We start from the raw sequence: 23,083 nt of genomic DNA, 5'->3' as shown, positions 1-23,083 counted from the left end.
ATTTATCGTTTGAAGTGAGGAGCCCCCTTTCTTTCCAGATTGCCCCGTGAGCATGCACCAGAGAGAATGCATGGCGAGAGTCTGTGTAAATATTTACTCACTTCCCTTCAGTGAGAAATAGGGCTCTTTATCCGTTCATCCGATGATGGACACTTAGGTTGTTTCCATCTCCGGGCTATTGTGAATAGAGCGCAATGAACATTTCAGTACATGTCTCTTTTTGAATTATGGTTTTCTCAGGGTATATGCCCAGTAGTGGGATTGCTGGGTCATATGGTAGTTCTATTTGTAGTTTTTCAAGGAACCTCCATACTGTTCTCCATTGTGGCTGTACCAATTCACATTCCCACCAGCAGTGCAAGAGGGTTCCCTTTTCCCCACACCCTCTCCAGCATTTATTGTTTCTAGATTTTTTGATGATGGCCATTCTTGTGGCACATATATACAATGGAATATTACTCAGCCATAAAACGAAATGAAATTGAGCTATTTGTAATGAGGTGGATAGACCTAGAGTCTGTCATACAGAGTGAAGTAAGTCAGAAAGAGAAAGACAAATACCGTATGCTAACACATATATATGGAATTTAAGAAAAAGATGTCATGAAGAACCTAGGGGTAAAACAGGAATAAAGACACAGACCTACTAGAGAATGGACTTGAGGATATGGGGAGGGGGAAGAGTAAGCTGTGACAAAGTGAGAGAGTGGCATGGACATATATACACTACCAAACGTAAGGTAGATAGCTAGTGGGAAGCAGCCGCATAGCACAGGGAGATCAGCTCGGTGCTTGCCTGGAGGGGTGGGATAGGGAGGGTGGGAGGGAGGGAGATGCAAGAGGGAAGAGATATGGGAACATATGTATATGTATAACTGATTCACTTTGTTATAAAGCAGAAACTCACACACCATTGTAAAGCAATTATACTCCAATAAAGATGTAAAAAAAAAAAAGAAAAAAAAGAAATAGGGCTCTTGTCAGAGCAATGATTTCTGCCTTCTGAGCTGAGCTCCCTGGGTGCAGGGCTTTGGCTTCAACAGTCATTTTAAGGGTACCTTTGCATACCCAGAGCGTGGCCTACCTTGGTCCATGATGCTGCTTCCATTGGTGAAGAGTCCCATATCTAGCTTGGCCAAGGGTTGGTCCATTAAGTCCAGTCTGCTAGAGCACACTAGCTCCATGACGTGTAGGTAGTCATGCTCTGGGGATTGTGCAGCATCAATTGGAAGCAACGTGGTTGGATTTAGGGCTGAAGTGACCTGAAATCTTATACTGGGATTGTCTAAGAGAATGGCTTGGTACTTTCCCATTTTCCCAAAAGTCAGCCAACAGCCCCCGCTTTGTTCCAGTAAAGAATGGACATGGTAAGGGACAAACACAGTGGTGGGTTGCCCCAGGGTCAAATTCTCAGCTTCCTGAAGTCTGTCACAAGTAGTTGCTATAGCTCCAAGGCAAAGGGGCCATCCCTTAACAGTCTGTTTTAGTTGTTTTGTGAAGTAGGCAACGGGTAGAAGGACATTCCCCAGAGTTTGAATGAACACCCCAAAACTTATGCCTTGTCTCTCATGGACCTATAATCTGAAAGGTTCTTTTAAGTCTGGTAGTCCCACAGCTGGTGCTGAGATTAACTTTATTCTTATTGTTTCAAAGGCTGTTTGGCACTATTTAGTCCAAGTAAGGGGCTCAAAATCATGTTCCTTTAAAGCCTCATAGAGGGGCTTTCCTATGAGCCCAGAGCTGGGGATCCAAATCCAACAGAACCCCGCTAGTCCCAGAAACCCCCTCAGTTGTCTACGAGTCTTGGGTGTTCCAATGCCTGCAACTGCCTGTTTTCTATCAGGCAAAAGAACCCTCTGTCCTTGGCAAAGGACAAAGCCCAGATATATGACTTGTTGCTTACATATTTGGACCTTTTTCTGGGAGAGCTTATATGCACAACTGGCCAAACAGTTCGGGGTTCTGATGGTATTCTGTAAACACTTATCATATGTAGGACTCGCTATGAGCAAATCATCAACATACCGGAATAAGAGCCTTTCATCCAACATGAAGTTTCTAAGGTCCCTAGCCAACACTTCCCCAAATAAGGTAGGGGAATTCTTCACTCCTTGAGGTAGGACTGTCTAACAATACTGTTGGACTACCTGTGTTTCTGGGTCCTGCCATTCAAAAGCATACAGCTGCTATGATTCTTCTGCAATAGGAATGCAGAAAAAAAGCATCTTTCAAGTCCAAAACTGCGAACCAGCTGTATTCTCCCTGAAGAGTTGTGAGCAGAGCATATGGATTAGGTACCACCCATTAGGGGTGCAAATCTTGGACTATTTCATTAACAGCCCTCAAGTCTTGGAAAAGCAATACTCTGCTGAGTTTGGCTTTTTGACCAGGAGATTAAGGCTGTTATATGGGGACCTGCAAGGTTTATTCAGTCCTATTTTCAAAAACTTTTTGAGAATTGGCTGAATTCCCTTTTAGCCCTCTTGCCTCAGAGGGTATTGCTTTAGATTAGGTGTCCCAGCTTTTCTTTTTAAGGGGATTTGTATTGGCCATGTGTTTTTGGCCTTCCCTGGGGCGCCATCAGCCCACAATTCTGGCCTTACCTTTTCAAAGCCTCGTGGGGACAGAGCGCTGTCTCCTTTTCTGGGGTGTCCATGAGTGCCATCTGTAGGCTTACAGTGTGCTCTGGTAGGACCCCAATGTCAAGCTGTCCTGGCAAAAAAATTACTTGAGCATTTAATTTCCAAAGGAGATCTCAGCCCAAAAGAGAGATTGGATATACTGGCATATATAAGAAACTGTGTTTCCGGGTGATGTCCCCTAACTGGCATTCTAGAGGTTGTAAGAAAGAATGATTTTGTACTTCTCCAGAAACTCCCTTGACCAGGATGGACTGAGATGTTTTCTGCACCACCTTGGTATTTACCACAGGGTATGTTGCACCCATATCTATCAGAAAGTCAATCAACTTGTCCCCCACTGTCCAAGTTACCTGGGACTCCTGTGGGGGAATTGGAATTGGACACCTCAAGTCAAGCCCCCAGGCCTCTTCATTCATTTTCAGAGTGTTCCTCTCTTTCTACCACATGAGAGGCCCCCATCTTTCTTTCATTGTTTTCATTCTTATTTTTTGGTCTAGGGCAATCTGTTTTCCAATACCCTTCCTCCTTACAGTAAGCACACTGCTCCCTCCCCAGCGGTGGCTTACCTCTCTTTGGGTTACTCGCCTTCCGAGAATCTAATGTTGCTGCCAGAAAAGCTGCATCCCATTTTGCATCTTCTTCCTTCTGTAATTGTTCCCTATTGCTCAACACTTTAAAAGCAGCATCTACCAGTTGCGAAGGGTTCATTCCAAATGTACCATCTAACTTTTGTAATTTTCTTCTTATATCTGGGGCACTTTGCCCTATGAAGGTCATATTTACCATTGTCATATTTTTGGAGACCTCAGGGTCTGCTTCAGTGTAGCACCTATAAGCTTGAAATGGAAAATCCTTGCAATGGAATATTATTTGGTTATTTTGAAGAAAGAGATATTTTTATATGTTGACTTGGAAAATGTATAAATATATTAAGTGAAAAGAATTGGTTACATGAATCATATCATGTTCGTTAAAAAGAAAAAAATCATATGATTGAATAAGCAAAGGGAAAATACAGAAGGACATTTGCCTAAATGATCAAGGTCTCCCAGTATTTTCCTGTTCCTAATTCCAATGTTTAATTCTCAGGCCTTATCTTCCTTGACTTATCAGCAGATCTGACATGGCCGATCACCCTCTTCCTTGAAATACTTTCTTCACTTTGTTTCTCCCATGTGATGTACCCTTGGTTTTCTCCTCCTCCTCTGGCCTCTCCTCAAGTCTCCCTTGCTGCTTCCTCCTCCTTTCCTTGACTTTCAAACATTGGAGCTCCCCAGAACATAATCCCTGGGCCTCTTCCATGCTCAGCTCCTGCCTCAGACTTTAAATTTCAACCATCTGTTGGATGATACTCAAATGGATATCACCAGCCCTGACCTCTGCCCAGACCACTGGACTCATATAGCCAACTGTCTAATTGACTTCTGCACTTGGAGGTCTAATACACATTTCTAATCCTGCTATGACCCGTCACACCTTATCCTCCTAGTCTTCTCCATCTCAGTCATGGAAAATGACTCTCATCTAGTTGCTCAGGATCAAAACCTGATTGTTATTGACTCCTCTCTTTATTTTACGCTCCATATATAAATTCTGTGGATTCTACCTCCAAAATTCAATTCGAATCTGACCATATTTCCCCTTTCCATGGCTACCTGATCCAAATCACTACCAATTCTTGGCCTTGATTACCGCAATACCTTATCTCGTTTCATTATTGTGTACAATAACCTAATAGAAAAAAAGATCAAAAGATATGAACAAACTGTTAATAGAAAAGAAAGCCCATAAACATATGAAAAGGTGATGGGCCTCATTCATAATAAGGGAAACTACACTGAGATACCATTTCACAACTATCAGCTTGGCAAAAATCTGATAGTTGACAACATATTCTGTTGTCAAGGCTTGGGAAACAGGCCCATACACTGTTAGTGGGAATATAAAGTAGTACAGTACTTAGGAAGAGACGTTTACCGCTATCTAGCAAAACTACCTATGCAGCTGCCCTTTGACTCAGGGATCCCATTTCTAGGAATTCTATCCCAAAGACACACATGCACAAATACGAGTGAGCTAAGTACAAGGGGGATTTTTGTCTCCATTATTTATTGCTGCATTTGTCATTATTTATTTTTTGCTCTATTATTATTATTATTATTATTATTTTTTTTGTGTGTGTGTGTGTGTGGTATGCGGGCCTCTCACTGTTGTGGCCTCTCCCGTTGCGGAGCACAGGCTCCGGATGCGCAGGCTCAGCGGCCATGGCTCACAGGCCCAGCCGCTCCGCGGCATGTGGGATCTTCCCGGACTGGGGCACGAACCCATGTCCCCTGCATCGGCAGGCGGACTCTCAACCACTGCTCCACCAGGGAAGCCCTGCTCTATTATTTATGAACAGTGCCTGCAACATATTAGGTACTCAATCAATATTTGTTGGATGACGTTTAGCCAATGTTGGACTTTATTGGTCCTGTTTGCTTTGTTAGCAAGTGCTGAAACAACCATTTTATCCCTACACTCCAAGGGAATCCCAACTCTCAAAATTAAAAAAGCTTTTCACCATGGAGCCCTGATTCATTTTAGTGGAGAAAGGTGTTAAAGAGCACAATTTAACATGCTGTGTCACTCTCTCTGGATGCTTGGCTGAGGAGAGAGCCAGAGCTCAGAGCCCCTCTCCTCCCCATTCCCAGCCTGGTCTTCTCCTCACCTGTGTCTTCTGCATTTGCCTTTTGATATTCTCAGCTCAAGTCATCAGGCAAACCGGCAGCAACCTCTACAGCAACAATGACAGTATTGCTCTTGGGGTCACCTTGAAATGGGACTTGACTTTACGCTAATCCCACCGGAACCCACAAGACTCCTATTCTGAGACCCTCCCTGCCCCTAATCCTGCCAGGGGAGAGCCCACTTCAGGGTACCCCTCCTTCCTCACAGAACATCACAGGAAGCCTCAGAAGTTCCCTGTAGCAGATTAGTCTCCACTTCTGCCCGGGGGGATCTGCTGGTCCTATCCCCACTGGACAGGATGGTCCCAGGCTCTTGCAGTGCTCTGGCTCAGACACTCCTCATCCCAAAGCCAGGTCACTGTCACCATCTGGGGATGGAGTGAAGGATAAACACCTCAGGGGGAACTTGCCCTCCAGGACCTCCCTGCTGGTCATAGTCACTGATGGAGCCATGAGGGTGAAAAAGCATGTAAAACAGCCCAAGCTTAAACTGGTTTTGCCTCCTTAAATAGGTTGTTGAAACAGCACTAGCTTAAACTGGTTTTACCTCCTTAGATAAGTTGATTGATTAATCACACTTGAGTTATTTTAAAGAAACAGCACTGCTCCGTGTGCAAGGCGGGAACCCCTGTCTCCAGGATGACCCTGGAACAGGGTCAGAACTCAAAGAATAGAAATGATGCCACCAGAGCCCTTTAAAAAGCGAGAAGCCCTTCAATAAGGAAAATCTGGCTTCCAGGAGCAGTAGTAGCTTATATGGACTAAATCAAGACCAGTCAGTCAGCATCCAAGTTTGAAATTTCCCTAAACCCTATACATTTCCCCCTGAACCCTGGATCAAGGAGACAGATTTGAGAGCTTTGCCTCCTGTCTCCTTGCGGGTGGATTTCCCGATAAAGCTCTGATTGGTAGCGAGCTGCGTAACAAGCAAAATCCAGTAAGTCGGGAGGACTAGGCCTTCTCTTCCCCACCTTGGGGCACAGAGCAGGACATGACTAGGCCAGCAGAGGGCACTCAGCCTCGACACTGAGGCCCGAGTCCGGCGGGGAAGGGTGTGAGTCCACCGCGCAGAGGAGGGAGTGCGCCCCCCACTTGATACACTTCAGAGACTCCTGGACACCCTGCAGCGCCGAGAGCCCCGGAAGCCTTTCTCCGGATCCTCCGGGGGTTAGGGTCAGGTTGCGCTGCATGGGGTACTCGGTCCTCAAACGCTGCCTCTTGCGGAGAATAAGTCCCTCTCTGCGTTCCACCTGGAAACGCAACTCCCCTGCAGGGCTGCGGGGCTCGCTGGATGCTGCTCTCTCCCCTCCGGGTTGGAGGATCCCGGAGCAGCCACAGGGTGAAACCCAGCCCCTGGGACCCAGCGAGGTGCTGGAGAGGCGCCTGAATAACAAGCTTGGAGCCCCGCGCCCGGGCAGGAGGAGGAGGGAAGAGGGGTGTCGTGCTCGGGCTTGGGTCCCAGCTCCCCGGCACCATCTAAGATCACCACCCCTCTCCCCCGGTCCATTCCGGCTATCAAACCAGGCTCCCTTATCGCTGCAACCCCTGGGCCTCCGGTCCCTCTTTCTTTCCTCACCTCCCCCGGGACAAAGTGACCGGCGACGTCCCGAAGGTGGCTCTGGCCGCTCTCGGAGACCCGGCGACGTCTCGGTCCGGCTCTGCCTACCCAGTGCCGCCAAGGGGCCCGCAGTCCACTGCGGAAGAACATCGGCGCCGCCCGGGCTCCTCCTCCCGCGCTACGTTCGTGGGGACCCTGCAGCGCAAGGGCTGCCCGCGGGAGCCCTCACTGCGCTCTCCCCAGAGCCTGGCGCTTAAAGCCGCGCCTCCTGGTAAACACCGGCGAGGGTATCCTCCGCCTTCTCTCTGAACGGGGGCGGGTCACAGAGGGAAACCCAGAAACAGGGAGTTTAAAAGGTGGGAAAGGGCGGCCTCGCCTTCTTGGGCCTCGAGCGAGGTCCCCAGCACCTCCCACCTGGGGTGAGCCCGACACCCGGCCCCGCGGACACCTGGGCGGAAGCCCAGCCGCAGTGAGGAAACTGCGCGGTGGAAACAGATTGCCTGGTTTTCTCTGCATTCATTTCGCGTAGTTTTCCGGAGGCCTAGCAAAAGGCTGGGACCCTTTCCAGCAGCGCCCCTGGGTTAACTGGTGAGATTCAGGACTGGGGTCCGACAGGAACACTGACAGGGAAGGAGCACCACCTCGCGGTCAGCGCGAAGCTTATCGGAAAGACCTCAAAGGAAAGCGAGGGACCATCCTGCCCCCCACTGGGAGCCCCTACCCCTTTCACAGGGACACTCCACCTTCCCCCCTAATTCCATCCCGCACCTTGAGGAGCCTCCAAAGGGCACCTCAGCTGCCGCGTTAAAGCTGTGTCCATGCTCTTGCAAATGGCGGCCCCTTGGCCTCCTCTGAACCTATGGGTGTGCTCACCTGGGGGGAGACGGTAGCCTTAGGATGGCGTGACCAGAACAGGGCAGCACCTGGCGGTGGGCTTTTTGGGGGTTGGGCAGGGAATTCCAGAGTCCTAAGCAGCCAGAAGGGGGTGGCTGAGGAGGCGCATCCCTTGGCCCCCAGGATTTCTTACCCAGGGGGAAGGATGGTGAGTCTAGAGGAGAGCCAGAGCCAGGCTCTCTCAAGTGTGGGTCTCTTGCTCTGGTGTAAAGGCGGCAGTGCCTTTTTCCATCTGTCTCACTTACCTGAGTGTCTCCTATGCCCCACCCCTGTCCCACGCTATATGTTCTTTTCCTCTCATTCCTCACGTGAACCCAGGTCATCTGGCTCCTGTGTCTGGTCCCTTAACCATAACACCCCGCTGCTCCTCTTCTGGATTTCTTTTCCACTTTTGGATTTGACTGAGGCCGTGGAAACTTCATATGGATTTCAGCAATCTTGGAGAAGTTTCACCTCCTCTCTGGATCCCATGATCTCTGTAGCTCCCTGGCCCTCTTTATAACCCATGTTGCTTTGAGTTTATATTTCACTTCAGCATTTGCTAAGGTCCTATTTGAACTTTCTAGTCTTGTCTCAGACAGCTTACAAGGAATTAAGGGAGTACGAAGGGTGAGTAGTGTCCCTGTGCAGCCAGAATATTGGTGGCAGGAAAAGCAGTGAGAGATTTGTCACCCAAAGAAAAGGTGAAAACGTAGCCACCAGGTCTGGCTTCCCCTCGACACGTGTCCTTCAGTTCTCACCTCAGAGTCCGGCTTTGATTTCGTTTCAGAGATGACAATTTATGTTCACTTCTATCCATTGCTTTCCTACTTCTTGCGGATTGAGCCCCAGATGTGCTCGAGTCTGTCCTAACCACAGAGCACCAGTTCCTTCAGGGAGAGAGGCTCTCAGGCAAGATCAGGACCGACAGGAGGTAAGAGTTCAGGGAATATTTGGTGAATTCAAAGAAGTTCTTACTCAATCCTTTTGTGGGAAACATGGACCCTGGGAAGAAGAAGTCGGCGTGGGCCTCAGAAAGGTTTGACAACATGTGTTGGCTGGTCCTGTTCTGCTCTGGCTATCTCTCCAAGAGGGGGAGGTTCTGTCCTCCGACAGCTGAGTTCTGCCATCATCTCCCCCAGTGCCACCCACCAGTGAGTGTAACCAGCAGGGAGGCTCTGGGGGCCGAAGTCCCCCTAAATGCTGGACTTTCCAACTTCAACCCGGGACCCTCAGACTGATCTGGCTTGAAATGTCTTTTGGAGTTCCAGAGGCTGGCACAGCACTTCCTATGACACTCAGGGCTAACCTGAAGTGGGCTGTCTCCTGGCAAGGTCATAGGGCAGGGTTAGGGTCAGGATAGAAGTCTTGTGTACTTAGTTGAGTCCACTTTAAAAGCAGGTCCCATTTCAGGGTGAGCCTAGGGCTTTTGGACTCCGACAGGAGCCCTTGCTATTTTTGTTGCTCTTGCCTTTGTTATCACGACGATTCAAGTTTAGAAAAGGAGCCAGAGTAACTGTTAACTGTCTATGTACGTGGCAGAACTCTCTGGTCCCAGGGCCACACACCCAGCCACTGCCCCACACTGATCTCTCTGCTTGGATCCTGCAACCCCAGGATGAAGTTTCCTCTCTATTTTTAATATCAACCACATCCATTACCGTGAGCCTGCTCCTTTCATGTCCATTAGTACTGCTCCATCGGTTGTTACCTCATCCTCTTACATATCCAATCTCTCCCTCTTAATTGGCTCCCTGTGGCACAAGAACAATGATTCTGTGGCCTGAAAATCCCTTTCCATTGATCCTGCCACTCAAGCTACCATCCCGTTTCTCTCCTTTTACCATCTCCTTTTACTTCTTAAAAAACAAAAACAAACAAAAAAGTAGCTCTAAAAACTAATCTATGCTTTTAGGAGTCAGGAAAGCAGTTGAGCTGTATACTACGTGCACTTTGCTATATATATATATATACATATACATATACATACTACACATATGTAAGCACAAATATGCTCTATTATAAATACACATTATATGTATAAAAGAGCATAAGTTATATTGAATATGTGTTTTTTGTTTTTTGGGGTTTTTTTTTGCGGTACGCGGGCCTCTCACTGTTGTGGCCTCTCCCGTTGCAGAGCACAGGCTCCGGACGCGCAGGCTCAGCGGCCATGGCTCACGGGTCCAGACACTCCGCGGCATGTGGGATCCTCCCGGACCGGGGCACGAACTCGTGTCCCCTGCATCGGCAGGCGGACTCTCAACCACTGCACCACCAGGGAAGCCCTTGAGTATGTGTTTTATATGATATATATTACTTCAATAAATGTATATTAAAATATGTATATTTTAATAATACATAATAATAAATATATGTAACTTCAATAGAAAGTTAACAAAGCAAGAGAGAGAGTAGCCTAATTCTCTTTTCTACTCCCTCCCCTCCTTCCTTTCCCACTCAATCATTATCCTTGCTTGCAATCTGGCTGTCATGTCCACCTTCAAAGGCCACCAGCTGCAGTGGCCCCTGCTAGACACTCCTCCCTCCCTGGACATTGTCACCATGCTCTCCTGTCCCGAATGCCTGACTGACGCCCCTCCTTCTCCTCCCACTTCGTCCTGCTGCTACTGTTAACTCCACTTGGGATGCCTTTTCTCTCCATCTCTGCCTGTCTGCCTGTCAACATTCTGCCTCCTTGTCAAGATCTAACTCAATTAACACCTTCACCTGGAAGCCCTCCCCAGTTCCCCCAATTCTGCCTCCTCTGTGCTCACTTGACACTTTGGGGTAACTCTGAAGTAGAACTCTTCTCATTTATTCAACAAACGAATGCCCATCATGGGCCAGGGGCTAGGGGTACTTTCTGCCCTGTGTTAGTTATGGTAATATTAACTTTTGCGATTTGAATTGCAAGAAACATAGGCTCACTCAGTATTTTCCTTCAAATACATGGGATTGGGTAATGGGAATTTCTTATCACCTTGCCATCTAACTATTTGTCTTCTTCCAAGAATAGAAAATATTACTGGATTTATGACCATTGTTTCCAAGCAAAACATGCCAAAGGGCATCTTTCTAGCAAGATGATTGTGAGTTTGCACTGAAGAATAACTAATATGTGTAAAGCTCCCTCTCCATCCCCACCCGCACTTGAAGTTCTTTTGTTCAGGGATACTGCTGGCCCATCCCTAATTTTAGGCAGAGTTTTTATTTTTCCTTTGATGGTTTGCCTGGGCCCAACCCCTCCCCCATTCCCACTCCCTGCAGGGTGAATGGCTTTAGCCCAGAGGAGACTAAGTGCAGCTCAGCTCTCTGGCTTGGGGCCAGTGACGAAAGTCCTGAACAGCCAGTCTTCCCTGCTAGAGTGAGTGGCCATTCTGTAGAAGCTGAATTGTAGGTTGTATCCCCGTCCCCTGTTTTTCTACCCAAAAACATGAATGAGCAACACCAGACTGGACCCCAAGAGTGTCTTTACAATGGGAATTTTTCTCCTTTGTCAGAAGATTGAAAACAACAAGAATGAAATCTAGATGCAGTTGAGATTGGGGCTGCCACATATGATTATTTTGGTTGGGCACTGCACATGTGCTCCTCATCTAAGAGGTCACCATTCACATCACAGACACCTTTATTATTCTGCAAATGTCTGTATGTTTGTTATTATTGTTTATCGCAGAGATGGGTGCTTTGTATATTTATTACAACCTCCCTGCAGATGGCAGTAAAGTGTCTTGTTTTAAGAGGTTTAATATATTTTGTTCTGCTTCCATGCACAAAGGAAAAATGAATCAATAATCAAAACCAACAACAGCTCTAATGTCATCTAAAATATTTCTGCTTCTAAACAAGAAACTGCTTTTCTAATTGATATACTGATAGGTGAGTATTTCAAAAATTAAAAATAAATAATCCCCATTGTTAGTGCACCAACTAATTTAATGTTTCATGTTGCTTCACATCACCTCCTGTTTATTTGCTGTTTTCAAAAGGTATTGCTGAGTTCCCAACATAAATCTACAAGGACTTTCATTATTCTATGGATCATCATCAAACTAAATACATATGCTCAAATAATCCATAAAATAAATTATATGCACATAAATTAGAAATCACTATTTAATGATCTGGAAATTACATAATAGCAATCACTTGTTGTTTTGGATATTCTGTTAGTAATACTATTAACATGACAATATTTAGCAGCTTGCCAATTATGTATTTTGTATGTTACATACATATAAGTTCTAAAATAAAATACTAATTATTGATTTTGCTCAGATACTATGAAAGAGATTTTAAAATTTATTTCAGAATCAGAAAACAGAGAAGAAAATGAAAAAGAATAATTTAGATCATTAAATACACTTTGGAGAAGATGGAATGGGGGCAGACTGCTGGATTAGGATGTGGAAGAGAAAAAGAAAACATTAAACTGGAGATTGATCTATCTATCTATCTATCTATCTATCATCTATCTATCAATCTAATATACATATATATATGTATATTTTGTCTATCCAGGTACCTGGCTATATAATTTAAATATTTAACGATTTGAATATTAACAAGATTCTAGCTGAAGTTTGTCCATCTTATGTAAGGAATTATGTAACTTTTTATTAAATTTATTTGCATTAAATTTTCATCAAAGTTTATCAAACTTAACTACCATCAATGCAGGTGGGAAATTTTCAGAAATTGTTTATTCATAAATTCTTATTAATGATCAAAGCCCCTACATTATTCTACCTCAGTGATTTCTGTGTTTTATCTATATTGTAAATTCTTCAGGGATGGAGGAAAAATACCAACTGAAATGAAAACATGAGGCAGGATTGGCAGTATACATCACACATTACTAATAAACAGAGGGTAAAATGCTCTTCACTGATAGTATTAAGAATTCAAAGTTGAAGTATGATTTGAAAGCTATGTATTGAGAGAGAGGCAGACAAACAAAGATACTATGAAAATGAGAAAAAACACTGGGAACACATACTATGCATGATTCAACTTTTGGCAAGGCCACATCCAGGGAGAAGATTATCCAGGCAACTGTGAGTACAATGATGAGAATTGCCTTCCTTTGGCAGAAACTATACAAAATTCGATAACATAATGGCACATTGATTAACAAATAATGTTACACATTTTTAAAGTCATAAAATATAAAGCCAAATAATTAAAATTATAGTAGATGCAATGAGTGAATTATTTTTGAAAAAGGTAAGAAAGGCAAATATTATTGGATCATTTTAGATATAACCCCTGGTATAAACCCTGTAGAACAGATAATGTTATTAGATTTGTGGATTTTCAACAAGTAAACATTTCATATGTGAATGTTTGGACAAAGGGGGTTGCCCAGTAAATGACAAGACAAAAGAAAGCATATGTGTATTTTCAGAAGGCTACTTACAAAAACTGAATCTAAAGAAACATTGGATTCAGCAAGGCCACAAGTATGCGTACAGAATGTAATGAATTGTTACAGAAGATCCTCAAAAATTCTAGGGCATTTTATAGTTTTTGTTTTGCATCTTCTTTACATTTGGTATTGAATCGTGGCAAAAATCTATTTTGACAGCACTGAATTTTTTATATCATCCAAGAAATGATATAACTACTCTTTTTCCTTCAACCAAATGTTGAAGTATATTGAAAATGCATTTACGGGACATAAAATTTTAAATCATTGTTGAATATGAGATGGGGAAATTGAGTAGATGCCATCTTGCTACTAAAACTTAATTAGAGGGAGTATGCAGTGCATACTGATGTTACAAATAAAAGCACAGATTCTCAAATACGAGTCAAAGTATACTTTTGAAAATATTCTCTTTAAAATGCATTGCTCAGTACTAATTTGAAGTGAAGGTAAAATTAATGTGTAAGCAAAATTAGATGGGAGCCAAAAGTCAACATCTATTATTCCCTCAATCACAGATAATGGGCGAAGAAAATCTTTCAAGAAAAATGAATTTATGATAATTACAAAAAGATATTATTGCTGCTCAACAAATTGCAACTTCTTGACATTGACTCCAACTTCTTCAATGTAAAAACACCAGACGGGGAGGAAAATTCATTTCAAATGTTATTTCCACAATCAAACCACCTCTGATCCAAAACTGATTTCTATTTTTTTCTATAATGGTAACAATAATATTGATATTATCTTTAAAAGAAAGGTTTCTATTGCTGAAAGAATATGATGGCCTTTACAGCATCCTAGATCAGTACTTCTTAGATTTTCCTGTGCATACAGAGTGCCTGGGGATCTTATGAAAATGCAAATTCTGATTCAGTAATTTGGAATGGGACCTGAGATTTTACATTTATAACAAACTCCTGGTGATGCCCTAATGCTGGGTACTTGAAGTAGCCGAGTTCTGGATATCTCATGTGATTTGAAGAATTACTGTCAATACCAAGTACCAAAGCTGGGTAAAAATGTATAACTGAAATTGACTGATGAGCATATTAAAGAATTGTATGCATCATTTATCAATGTATAAAGAGCTAAAAATCTAAATTTGTCTTTTTATAATCTCATATGCTCCCACCAAAATATTGTAATGTTTTTGTGACAATAATTTACCAGATCCATTTCCAAATAACTTTGAAACTTTCAAGGTAAAACTAATTTTGCTAATATCAATATCAGTGAAGAATGTGGCATCTCAAAATTAAATATGTTAAAACCAAGGTAAAGTCCACAGTATCATAAGAAAGACTGCCAGTCTGGTGATCATCTCTATAAAATATGAACTATATAAAAAAGTAAGCATTAAAACCATCAGAAAGAATTATTTCTACCAAGGCAAGATGTCTATGAATTTTACAACAAATCATTAGATCCAAGTGACTTAAATTTCTAATATTATCATTAACCATTTGAATTTTCTATCATTTTATGATGAATCATTTACCTGTGCAACTCATATAAAATGACTGTTTTTCTTTAGTAATTGTTATTATTGAGAAATAATTAACTTTGTTAATTTGAGGAAGGGGTAGCTTTTTCAAATTTGTAGAAAATGCCAAATGGTCTGGTGGTAGCCCTGGTTTGGGTAGTGTACTTAATAAGCAATAAAATGACCTATGAAATGCATTTGCCTGGTCTCAGGGTTTTGGTATCCTGAAATTCCTGTCTCATGTGATTAGAAGAATCATAGTATAATCTGTGCCCAAATAGATCGTTACACGGATATTCATGGTACTAAGGAGAACAGGATATTTGGCCATGGGTCTGTCTGCCAGATACCCAGAAAGACCAACCACCAAGACCTCATGGGAAAAATAGGAATCGTGGTCCTGCATGGCATAGAATCTTGGAATCAGAAGCTAGTCCAGGGTCTAAGGCAGCTCTAGCTATCAAGTTCCTTTATTCTTTATTCTTTATTCCTCAGCCATCCACACTGCAGCCATTCAAGGGTGACTCATTCTTTCCCTCTTTCCTCTTTCCCTTCTTCTGCCTTTGCTACTTTCTCTGTGTGGATCAATTCAAGAGAAAGAATCCGATTGGACTAATATGGTCACTTTTGGTCCTGCTGGACAAAACTCCTGAACTAGAACCCCCTTGCTAAGGGGGTGCTAAGAGGACACCCCTGGGGCAGCTCTTCTAAGCAGGGGCCAGTGGGAAGGAACCCCTTGCTTTCAGAATGGGGGTGTGTGGGCTGACTATGTAGTGAACCTTTTGAAAACGGTCCTTTTGTTTAAAAAACACCCTTGATGGAAATTTTCTTTATAAAGAGGATCTATTTTCCTGAATATAAGAGAAATACCTGTTTATTTTAGAAAATATAGAAAACAATAAAGAAGAAAAAGTAAAATAATCACTGTTAATTTTGATGTGTTTTCTTCTAGTTATATATATATATATATATATATATATATATATATATGTATATATATGTAAATATACCTACATGCATATATAAAACTTCTATAAGATATGGGATTACACACTTTTTTTCATTTATGTTGTGAGATTTTTCCTAGGTCATTGAAAAGAAATCTCCCAAAACACCCTTGTTTATGGTTTCCTCACGCTCCAAGAGATGGGCCATTATCAGCTGCTTCACTATTGCAGGACAGATGTTAATTTTAACTGGACTTCACCTGCATGAAAATGTCAGAGGGATGGCTCTGGGGACGATTCAGTGTGTTGTGCTTTGGGGCTTTCACCCCTAGGCCAGACAGAGGCAAAATAGCTGGCTTCCGTCTCCAGGTCAGCTCTGGCAGCCTGGACTCCATCTGCACCCACGGAAGCTCAAAGAGGTGCAGGACCTGGCCTGGGGATTTTCTGCACATATTTATGGGAAGGAGTTGGTGGTAAAGGGTTACAGGATTAGAGAGCTAAGCTGAAGGGCTGCACGTGGAGGCAGTCCTGCGTGCTGAATTTACAACAGGAGCCTGGGAGTCGTATAAATGAGTAATGCTTCATGATGCTCTTCTCCAAGCGAGCTGCAAAAATTGGCAAGGGCCCTTCAGTGTGTTGTCGATGTGTCTGGAATTCAAATAATTTGATTCTGAGATACCATGACAATGGGAAGCAAGGCATTACCTTGAGACAATGATGGCAGAGACAGCTGCTGCAACCAATATTCATGGACGACGTGGCATTAACAACTGTTCTCCATCCGCTGTCCTTCCGAAATCGAAATCTCTATCCTGCCTCCTTGCTATTGCCCTTACTCAAGGGCATTAAATTAAAAAGTAATGTCGCTGGTAATTCTTTTTATTTTTTTTCCTAGTCCAGGCAGTGAAGAATGGGGAAAGTGAAAGAAAAACCTTGACTGAAACTGATATGTCTCCTTAAAAAAATGATGCTGACATTAGACATAGCTCAGAAGAGCACATTTGAATATCGGGTGGCATTGCAATGTGTAGCATCACTTGCTTCTTCTTTTAAATTTGTCTTTGTTGGCTGAGCACATTAATATTTTCCCAAGGTGTAATAGCTGGGAGGATTCCATCAGTAATAACAGGAGATCTGGTGAGCTGGGTCCTGTTATCTTTTGAATCACAAAGCGTTTTGCTTGTGCTGGTTGTCATTTCCATTAGGGGAGCTGATAAGCAGATTCGGACTTTATTTGTCCAAATATAGTGCTCATGCTACCTCTTTTTTGTACAGTGTTTAGCTTTTCTGAAGCACTTATTTTAAAAAGACTTTTTATCCATGGCGTAGCATTCTGGAGAAGAACTGTGGAGGGGGACTATGAGCTATTGGTCACAGGTTTGCCACTGTGACTTTCTTTCTCTATAACTCCTTTTCTCCACCTAAAAAAGGAAAGTGTTGGTCTTTCCTCCACGTCCTCAATTCCCTGATTCTATTATTTCATTTGACAATTTATTACTAATAGTAGCATTGACCAAGTTCCCAGGCATCTTGACTCCACGTTTCCTACAAAAGTCATATTCCTTTAATATGAATATGAAAATTTAACATTTTGACACTTTTTATTAACCTACTAATTAGTTCTAAGAAAGTGAACATGTACATAATAATTGCAACCATTTACAGAGCATTAACTCTGTGACCAGTACTGTTTGAATGCTTTATTTATTTTCACAACAACCCTGTGAAGTAGGTAGGTAGGAATTATTATTCCAATTTAACTGTTGTAAGAAATAATTTATAATATATCTTGTTTCTGCTACAGAAGTACTTTGGACAGACAGTCAAAAAGAGGTAATGAATGGATGAAAATTCATCGACAACATGTCCCCAGATTCAGCTTTTCTCCTAGATTCATGAATTTAGGATCGAACCTTAAGACATGAAGCCAATGTTGAAGCAGCAAAGATAAATTCAGCAGTGATATCAGTTCACCTTCATGGAAACTGTCCAGGAACGTGGTCATGAGTCTGCACTGAGATGTTCTGATTGACTTATGGGTCTCTTGCTACAGAATTAGTATTGCAACTGGCCAACATTTAGATCTATTATTTCTTCCTAGTTAGCAAGCACTTCATCTGCAGCCATAGCTCCAGGAGCAGAGCCATTGGTGTGTTGGGGAACCCTGGGGTGCCTAGAAAGGGTTACAGTTGGGTCTATGTTATCAGCATACTTGGAAATCTTGTTGGGCAACAAGCAGCCTCCTCCCATTACTGCAGCATTCTACTCTATATGTGCCAGGATATGGGAATATTAGGAAGCATTAGAAGAGAATTTATTCTCTTTTTTACTTGCTCTTACTGGAAATGAGAATTCCATCAAAATGTGCATTTCAATTCAAAGTCAGGAATTCCTTGTGGAACAAGAAAAGAGGATATCATGTGTAAGCCAGAATAACCATACAAAATAAGCCAGACTTACGCCTATTCCAAGAAAATGAAATCATATTTCATTAGTGCCTCCACCTCTCTCTCTCTCTCCTGAGCAAGGTAAACTATACTTCTTGTATCCAAAACTATTTTTAAAGACTGGAAGTTACTGGGGAGGTCAACTTCCCCCTGGCATTTATTGCCACCATTTTGAATTACCATTAGAGCACGATGGCCCAGAAATGGTACCAGGGAAGTCCACCCATTTGGGCCTCCTTCCTTCACACTAGGGAATCAGGCTCTCAGCCTTGCAAGTCTAGACAGAGGATCTAATCAGCCTCCCAGAGTGTGATGGGAGATAGGAAAACAACTCATATGATATTAAACTATAACCAAGACTGCAGTTATAACATTCTGAAATAAAATTATCTAGGGAAGTGGACATTCTTTGGGCCAACTCTCCCTGGAGGAAAACTCCTAGGGAAGCCAAATCATAATAGAAGTTTGTTGTGAAGGCTGTTGAATGAGTCAGACAAAGACAAGAGGCTTAGAAAGTGTCCCTGAGCTGGCGATTGAACTTTGTGTCAGGTGCTGTGCAAAGTACTTTACATATATTATGTAATTTGGTCCTCATAACAATCCATAATATTCTCTTATTACCCCCACATTGCACTTGAGGAAACCAAGACCCAGGGAAGTTAATTACATTATCCAATGTCACACAGATATTGTGTTTGGTCAAAGGGTACAGAAAACTGTTCATATATTTCTAGCCCTGTCTAGTGAGAGACCATGTCTAATTTTTTTTTTTTTTTTTTTTTTTTTTTGCAGTACGTGGGCCTCTCACTGTTGTGGCCTCTCCCATTGCGGAGCACAGGCTCCGGACGCGCAGGCTCAGCGGCCATGGCTCACGGGCCCAGCCGCTCCACGGCATGTGGGATCTTCCCGGACCGGGGCACGAACCCGTGTCTCCTGCATCGGCGGGCGGACTCTCAACCACTGCGCCACCAGGGAAGCCCTCTAGTTTTTAAAATAAGCTTTGTTGAGGCATAATTTACATATGATCAAATCCACCAATTTTAAGTGTTCAATTCAATGAGTTTTAACAAAAGTACAGTCACGTAACCATGACTACAGTCATGATACAGAACACGTATATCATCCCCAAATGTTCTTTCATGCCCCTCTGAAATCCATACACCCTACCCCCAATCCCAGCTCCTGGCAACCATTGATTTGTTTTACATCACTGATTTTCCTTTTTCTAGAACTTAATGTAAATGGAATTGTATAATACATAGCCTTTTATGTCTGGCTTCTCCCAGTGCAATGATTCTGAGATTCATTCACATTGCCTGTATCAGTAGGTTTTAACTTTTCCTTTTTATTGCTGAGTAGTCTTCCATTTGTACATCTCCTTTAGCGAAGTATCTATTCAAATCTTTTGCCCACTTTAGTTGACTTGTCTTCCAATATTGAGTTATAAGAGTTCATTATACATTCAGGATACAAGTCCTTTATTAGATACATGTTTTGTAAGTATTTTCTCCCTGTCTGTATCTTGCTTTTTCATTTTCTTAATGGTATCTTTGGAAGAGTAAAAACTTTAAATTTTGATAAAGTCCATTTAATCAATTTTTTGTTTTAGGATTTATGCTGTTTATATTGCATTAAGGAATCATTGCCTACCCAAAAGTTGCAAGATTTTCTCTTAAGTTTTCTTATGGAAATTTTATAGTTTTATGGGTTACATATAGGTCTATAATTCATTTCATTTTGAGTTAATTTTTTGTATGGCATAAAGGATTGAGATTTACCCTTTTTTCCAGTATAGATTTTCAATTATTTCAACACCATTTGAATTACTCTATTGAATTGCCTTGGCATCTTGTCAAAAATCAATTGGCCGTATATGTGTGAGTCTATTTCTGGACTATCTGCTTTGTTCCATTGTCTAGTCTTACACTAATATCACTCTATCTTGATCAGGTAGTAGGTGAGTCCGCCAACTTTGTTCTTTTTCAAAATTGTTTTGCTATTTTTATCCTTTTCACTTTATGCAAATTTTAGAATTAGTTTATCAATATCTACCCCCTAAAAAGTTTCCTGGGATCGTGGTTGGGATTATGCTGAATCTACAGAACAATTTGGGGAGAATTGACATCTTAACAGTATTAACTCTTCAGATCCATGAACATGGTATTGCTCTTCATTTGTCTTGGTCTTATTTAATCATTCTCAGCAATGTTTGGCAGTTTTTAGTGTATAGGTTTGGGACATTTTGTTAGATCGATCCCCAAGTATCTAATATTCTTATGCTATTTTAAATGGTATTTAATTTTCTTTCAAATTCTGATTTTTCATTGCTAGTATATGTAAATGCACCTGATTTTTGTCTGTGACCTTGCTAAACTCTTTAGTTCTAAGTTGTTTTTTGGGAGAGACTCCTTCAAATTTTCTAGACAAGCATTCTCTTTATGAAAAGACAATTTTACTTCTTCTTTTCCAGTCTATATGCGTTCTATTTCTTTTTTCTTGCCTCACTACACAGGTTAGAATCTTTAGTACAATGTTGGTTATGAGAGTAGGCATCCTTGAATTTTTCCCAAACCGAAATTGAAAGTATTCAGTCTTTCACATTATGTATAATTTTAATTGTGGGTTTTTCTTTATTGTATCTATATAAATACACACAACACATCCTGTTGGTTCTGTTTCTCTGGAGAACACTGGCTAATATGTTGTGACCCCAGCATGTGAAAATTCATGTGTGTGATTTAATCAATTCTGGTATACTATCAGCCATTATCTCTTCAAATATTTCCTCTTCTCAGGTCTCTTTATTCTTTTGTTTTGGAACTCCTAGTAGGTATAAGTTGAAACTTCTCGTTCTAACCTCCATTTTTCTTAATCTCACCCTGGGTGATTTTCTTAACTCTGTCTATAGGCTCACGAATTCTTTGTTCAGCGGTCTAAACTGTTTAACCCATTCATTGAGCTTTAAATTTCAGTTCTTTTTCTTTCTAGAAGTTTTATCTGATACCTGTTCAAATTTACCTTTTTTAAAAAAATAGACTTGTTCTTTTAATAGATTTCAATTCTTAATGTATTTAATCATTTAAAAATATATTTATTTTATATTATCCTTTAAACAGTTTTTCTATGAACTGAAGTTCTTGGGGGTCTCTGTGTGCTGTATTTTCTGGTACTTGCTCATGGAAGGAGTGTATACTTTGCATTTTACTTACTTATTTACTTAAAGCTCTTCTTGAGTGAAGCTTTAGTTTTCCGTGGAAATTCTGAATGATCTAAGTTGCAAGTATGTCCCTTCAGAGAAAGTTGTTTTCTTCTTCCCAGTGAGACAAGAGGAATCACTGGCCCAGTGTAGATTTTCATTATAATTTTCTGGGCTGTGCATTTATTATAAATTCAGAATCTGTGAGCAGTAGGCCTGAGGTTTTGGGTACCCAGAGGAAACTTTTTTTGCTCTCATCCAGTATATCCAGGCAGAGATTACAAACTTCCTTGACATCTCTCTGAGACTGTGGATAGGTTTTTTTTTTTCTGGTCTACCCTTTCACTGTAGATGTGGCCCTTTGCCATCTCTGCTTTTATGTAGGTTTTTGCTGCCAATCTCCCACTTCACAACAATTCTCATCTCTTAATCTCTGCATGGAGCCAGATTGCAGTGGCCAGTAACTCCCCTAGGGCATCTCAGGATCAGCTTTACGCAATTCTTCCCACCTCTATTTATTTCTGGACCTAATATTTTCTATGTTTGCTTTTCCTGCAGCTCAATTTTTGTGTTTAAATATCTTTGGATTGGTTTTATTCAGCATTTATAGGTGTGGTAGGTTATCCTAGGCTACCATCTTGTCCAAACTAAACACTCTCCAGTTTAGGTTCTACTACATCTTTGTGTACAGCTGGGTCTGATGCATCTTACCTTCCCTTTGTTCTGGGTGTATGCTGGGTATACTCATCATTGGGCACCTTTGTTTTGTTATAAGCCGTGGCAGGCAGGATCAGAAGATTCACATTCTAGTGGTTACCAGAGGGAGAAGGGGTGGGGAGGAAGGCAAAATGGGTAAAGGGGGTCAACTGTATGGTGACGGTTGGAAACTAAATTTTTGGTGGTGAGCACACTCTAGTGTATACAGAAGTACCCATGAAACATATAATGTTTTAAACCAGTTACCTCAATTTAAAAAAGAAGATTCACATTCTTTTCTAATAATACCAATTACCCAGAACCTAAGACCAATTATCTTTTTTTTCTTCAAGCTCCGGGTAAGGAAGGAAATATTTGTCTATATTCAAATGAAAATTTTCTTTTTTTAAAATAAATTTATTTATTTTATTTATTTTTATTTTTGGCTGCGTTGGGTCTTTGTTGTTGTGCACAGTCTTTCTCTAGTTGTGGCACGCAGGCTCCTCATTGCGGTGGCTTCTCTTGTTGTGGAGCACAGGCTCTAGGCGCACAGGCTTCAGTAGCTGCAGCACACGGGCTCAGTAGTTGTCGCTCGTGGGCTCTAGAGCACAGGCTCAGTAATTGAGTTGCTCCGCAGCATGTGGGATCTTCCCGCACCAGGGCTCGAACCCGTGACCCCTGCATTGGCAGGCAGATTCTTAACCACTGTGCCACCAGAAAAGCCTGAAAAAATTTCTTTTCTTAGTAGCTCATTTCCTCTGATCACACGAAGCAAGTAAAACCCTAGAGAACATGGCAAATTGTGTTGCAACAAACACCATGAAGACAATGTTTCGTCAGCAAAAACTGACACCCAAGATGTTTAAGAAGTCCCTATGAATAATAATAACAAAAAAACAACCATTTTTTTAGTGTCACTAAGTAATTTCAGCTACCTCTGAAATACATCTTGAACCTGTCGCCTTTTCTCCATCCTCACCGCAAACACCCTCATCTAAGCCACCGTTATTTCTCACTTGGATTATGAAATATCCCCCATCTGGTCTCTCAATAAAAAGCATGTTTAATAACAATG

Source organism: Mesoplodon mirus, assembly GCF_964341445.2.
Source record: "Mesoplodon mirus genome assembly, chromosome: 7".
In the NCBI taxonomy this organism is placed as follows: Eukaryota; Metazoa; Chordata; class Mammalia; order Artiodactyla; family Ziphiidae; genus Mesoplodon; species Mesoplodon mirus.
Note: the sequence above shows the minus strand (reverse complement) of the source record.